Genomic DNA, 5,991 nt, shown 5'->3' with positions numbered 1-5,991 from the left:
TGCATCATTTTCAACATGAAAAGTTATTAATAAACAAATTAGACACATTTGGGGAGTCTTGATACAACATTATGAACAGAAATGCAATGGTTCATTCGATCAGTCTAAAACTTTGCACATACAGTTGAAGTCGGAAGTTTACATACACCTTAGCCAAATACATTTAAACTCAGTTTTTCACAATTCCTGACATTTAATCCTAGTAAAAAGTCCCTGTCTTAGGTCAGTTAGGATCACCACTTTATTTTAAGAATGTGAAATGTCAGAATAATAGTAGAGAGAATTATTCTTAAATCACATTCCCAGTGGGTCAGAAGTTTACTCAATTAGTATTTGGTAGCATTGCCTTTAAATTGTTTAACTTGGGTCAAACATTTTGGGTAGCCTTCCACAAGCTTCCCACAATAAGTTGGGTGAATTTTGGCCCATGTCTCCTGACAGAACTGGTGTAACTGAGTCAGGTTTGTAGGCCTCCTTGCTCGCACACYCTTTTTCAGTTCTGCCCACACATTTTCTATAGGATTGAGGTCAGGACTTTGTGATGGCCACTCCAATACCTTGACTTTGTTGTCCTTAAGCCATTTTGCCACAACTTTGGAAGTATGCTTGGGGTCATTGTCCATTTGGAAGACCCATTTGCGACCAAACTTTAACTTCTTGACTGATGTCTTGAGATGTTGGTTCAATATATCCACATAATTTTAATTCCTCATAATGCCATCTATTTTGTGAAGTGCACCAGTCCCTCCTGCAGCAAAGCACCCCCACAACATGATGCTGTCACCCCTGTGCTTCACGGTTGGGATGGTGTTCTTCGGCTTGCAAGRCTCCCTATTTTTCCTCCAAACATAACGATGGTCATTATAGTCAAACAGTTCTATTTTTGTTTCATCAGACCAGAGGACATTTCTCCAAAAAGCTAGCTACTACTTGCTAGCTTTATTGACAAACACAGAGTTGCAACTTAGCTAGCTAGCAAGTGATTTTGGGCACTGTAGCTTGTGCTTTATCTACGATAGTTTGACAGCTTGCAGATGAAGTTGTAGACGTGTGTGGTAGAAATTCAACACAAGGGACACCTGAAGACAATCTTAAAATGAATCACTCTTTATTATCAGCAAGCTGGAGAGGTTACAATAAACTCTGCACACCGTACAGGTCCATCAGAATCTCTGTTGCATTGCTATGGGCTTATTTTGGAGTTAAGCTTGTTGACTGCCTTCCCGCCTTTGGGACAACGACTCCTATTGTTAGAGCGGAGACATGAGCATCTCATCATTATATACAGATCTCTAGCTTCAGTCAAGGCCGGTAGCATTTCATGAGCAATCCAATCTTCAAAATGAGGCCAAATCAGGAAGTGCAATGATAAACTGTAGCCTGAGTATCAGACTGTTTCTGTATTTCAACAATGCTACCTCACCGTAACAAATAAGACATCTTGACCTGACCACTAAAAAACGATGTTAAAACATAGAGGCAGGCTGATCATGTTGAATAAAACAAAACACGAGGGATACAAACAATCAATGCACTGAAAACAAACAGGACATACACTGAGTGGACAAAACATTAGGGACACCTGCTCTTTCCATGAAATGTTTTATTGAACCTTTATTTAACTATGCAAGTCAGTTAAGAACAAATTCTTATTTACAATGAAGGCCTACCCCAGCCAAACCCAGACGACGCTGGGCCAATTGTGCGCCGCCCTATGGGACTCCCAATCACGGCCGGTTGTGAGCCACATAGACTGAAAAGGAAAGGGGGATACCTAGTCAGTTGTACAACTGAATGCATTCAACTGAAATGTGTCTTCCGCATTTAACCCAACCCTTCTGACCAGGTGAATCCAGGTGAAAGCTATGATCCCTTATTGATGTCACTTGTTAAATCCCCTTCAAATCAGTGTAGATGAAGGGGAGAAGACTGGTTAAAGAAGGATTTTTAAGCTTAGAGACACTTGAGATATGGATTGTGTATATGTGCCATTCAGAGGGTGAATGGACAAGTCAACAGGGTATGGTAGTAGGTGCCACCACCCAAAGGACATCCAGTCAACAACAACTGTGGGAAGCATTGGAGTCAACATGGGCCAACATCCCTGTGGAATGCTTTCGACACCATGTAGAGTCCATGCTCTGACGAATTGAGGATGTTTTGAGGGCAAAAGGGGGTGCTACTCAATATTAAGAAGTTCCTAATATTTTGTCATCTCTGTGAATAGTACATACTAAATACACATCTCACACAAAAATGACAAAAAACTATAAATGCAATAAATTGGGCTGTCGTGAAAAGATTACACAATGGTTATGCTTTTATATAATCCAGTATTTGTGTTTTACAGTCTATAGGTGACGTGTAATCCTCTTAGACGTCTCCTTTGTAAAAGAGGTATTCTGACCTCAAATGGGACTTCCTGGATAAATAAAGGTTAAATAAGAAATTCAAATAAATGATTCTGACAACCACATTAATCTTTAGACCTCTCCCCTGTCTGGAAGGAGAGTTGTCCTTAAATTAAACCATGATTATGATCTATTTCTGAGGGGAGTCATTAATATGGACCTGACCCTGTAAAAGGCTCTGTGGTTTGGAAAGAAAAGGACATATCCGAAATAAATCAATAATGTCCTGGGAGGACAAGAGCATAAAGTTACGTTTCTAGACATTTTGTGGGTCAGTAGTCGTTTTGGACAGGTCAATAACTCAGTCCCCTAGATGTTTTATTACGACTCTGCAGTTATTTGTGGCAGAAACAGATCAGTTAAGAAGGACAGGTAGAGGGAGAGATAGAAAACTGACAAACAGACAGACAAACGGAAGGGATGAAAAGAGACCAGACAGAGCGAGTACCAGATAGACAGAAAGACAAACCTCCCCCACATACATACAAAGTTTTCACAGACACTGAAATTCAGTATTTATAAAAGTTAACTTGGTAATTTTCTAACAAGTCTAACTAATCCTTTACTATCCATTTTGGTATTCAGTATACCAGTGGGGAAAAGCTGTCCCTCGCTGTGAACCATGTGAGACGCGTCAGCCAGGCTATACCAATACACCTGCTGATATGATCAATAGCGATACACATACTAATTTCCCCTGTAAGTAAAGTTGTACCCCCAGTATCTCTCTCATACATTTAAATAATTAAAACAAGTGTACACCATCAGTTGTCAGAGATCAGTGATTTTGTACCTGAGGTTTTGATGTGGGAGATGTAACAAAGCGCAGGAATCAGATGACATCACAATCGAAGAGAAAAATAAATCAGATCAAACTAGTTCCCTCATCATGCCCTCTGCTTAAAGTATGGTCACTCTTGACCTGATCTATATCTAATTACCTTGTACAAGGAAAATAAAAATAAACTTTCACAGTCCGCAGGTCCAAATCAAATTCAAGGAAACGTATAGTATTATAAAGAGTCATGAGTACATGGAACTCCCATCTTCTATAGCGCAAGAAAACAGCAAACCTGGTTTCAAAAAACAAATAAAACAACACCTCACAGCACAACACCTCTCTCCATGTGACCCACTTGTTGTGTGTATGGGAGCGCAAGAGGGGTGGCGACCTGGGGAGTTCTGAGGTACCAGAACGCATGAGATTTTTTTTTCATAATAAAGCATTGAATGCTGTTAGGTTCTAATTCTCAGAGTAAAACACTCAGCAGACATTATGAAAGCTTAACCAAGTTTATTTCTTACCAGAGGGTCAATACAGCTGCATTCAGACAAAACAGGTTTCCACCACAAGTATATATACTCCAATTTAGGCCCTCTTCCTTCTCGCCAATCCTTACATCTATTATGGTTCGACAGGAAGACGAAGTAATAGGTTAATAAACCATCATTTCTCCCTTAAGGGGATCTGACCTGACCTCAACCCCTCATTTGCCTAATCCACAGATGTCCATCCGTATCCCCTATAGCAATCCTGTGACTTCTTCCCGTCCACCCAACACATTCCAAAGCCATCTGGCTCCTACAGATAACCATTAACTTCTGATGTAAAAACCAGTCTCTTTCACCCCTCAGATACTATACTGCTGAGTATAACAATGTTCCAAGTTTAACCCAGAATCTAACAACCATCGCATTTGCATAGTGGCACAGAGCAGTAGAGTGGAGCCATCTACATTTTGGTATTTCATGCAATTCTACATAATTTTACATGACTGGAGACTTTAGCAGAATGTTTTTTAATACCACACAAGTGATCTAAATGACAGGCTACTTTGACACTGACAAACGGAGATCAATAAAATCAACATGGCTAACCATGTCACATGATGACCACATGGATGGTGGCACGTGATTGAGTGTTGCAAAATAAATGTACACATACACGTTCTTCAATCATTGCACCCACACTGCTCAAGAGCGTCAGTGTAGCCAGGCGCTAAAATAGATCTTGGTTCTATTTGTGACGCTGATTGTCCCGCCTCTCCCATCTCCTCATTGGTTTTTAGGAGCATATACCCACGTGGGTGATTGAAAGATGAACTGAGGTCCACACTCCAGTCGTTGGTGGTAATGCACCTTAAAGTTGGTTGCCAATCGCCATATACAGTCCAAAGAGGAAGAAGCCTGAAAAAGGAGAGTTGACTAGAAACAAACTCGGTTTACACTTTTATCTGTGGATTAATTGTCAGAGTAGAGAACCTTGTGCATTTCAGGTAAAATAGCAACACAATGTTCATATCCCAGGACAAATTAGCTAGCAACAGCAAGCTAAATTGCCATAAATGTTTAATGCTTTTCGACCTGTCCCCAAGTTAATATAGTTGGTTCAGAGTTCATTTTGATATTTCAACCTACGTGTCCTGATTGCATCTAGTGTGTGTGGAGAAAATAAACATGCGAGTGGTCTGGTCAGCATGTCAGGCTGCAGTCCAAACACGTTCTTTTTATCCCCTCGGCCCTTGCGCTAGCCACTTTCCCTCGGGGGAATCCATGTCGAAACCGGATGCAGTTTGATTGCCATCTTAAGTCGAGGTCCAATTCACTAACTTTGCCCCCTCGGTAATGGAGACCGATACCTGCCAAAAAGGTTGAACGTACGTATGGTTAGGATCGTAAAAATCCATAAGTAAATTGTTAGGATCGTAAGAAAAGCCATGCGTGAAACATGGAACGTAATGTTAAAATAGATCTGTAAATGTACAAACCCTATGTTATGACTATGAATGAACATTTACATGTTCAATTCTTACTTTAGGTCTCCCTTTACTCGGCTACAGATCTTTTTTATGCTGTACTTTTCTACGCTTACAAACTTTTGTTGGTAATGTGGCATCTGCTATGATGAAATTTCACATTTACTTTCACACATGGCTTTTCTTACTATCCTAACGATTTACGTATGGATTTTCTTACAATCTTAACGATATATACGTTCAATCTTTGGCAGGTATTTGGCGCCATACATCGGCCCTCGATTTAGCTCCATTTTTGGCATGTTAGTAAAAAGTATGAAACTAGCTTGATTAAAAATATATATAGACATTGATTGTAGCTTTGGCAAATTGGCTTAATCTCATAGTGAGGAGCCTATAAAACGTAGTTAGATCATAAACATGTTTTTTGGAATTCTGAAATTTATTGGAWTAAATGACTAAACTATAAAACTAGCTAGCCAGCTATGGGTAACTAACTAGCTACCTGACAGGATTGCTCGCTAGCTACATTAACTTACAAGGTACATTAATAGCTTTAGGTTGGTTGTTTTTTAAGCGCAACTTCAAGATTTCCACCAAGGACGTTTCCTCTGTGTCATCACTCTCCTTTGCTTGGGTAAGGGACATTTGAGATACACTCAGATGTGACGATGTAAAACGTCATTCAAGGGCTGAGGGTTTAGTGCCGAGGGCTGTCTACTTTGAGTTTGAAACGCTGCCTTAAAATAGCAGTCCCGGGCTAAAAAATCTACTTTTTCATATACACTTTTTTAAAAACGAATTAACAAAGAGGCTACTCGAAA

Source organism: Salvelinus sp. IW2-2015, unplaced genomic scaffold, assembly GCF_002910315.2.
Source record: "Salvelinus sp. IW2-2015 unplaced genomic scaffold, ASM291031v2 Un_scaffold1458, whole genome shotgun sequence".
In the NCBI taxonomy this organism is placed as follows: Eukaryota; Metazoa; Chordata; class Actinopteri; order Salmoniformes; family Salmonidae; genus Salvelinus; species Salvelinus sp. IW2-2015.
The sequence above is the reverse complement of the archived record's forward strand: the minus strand, read 5'-3'. Positions refer to the sequence as shown.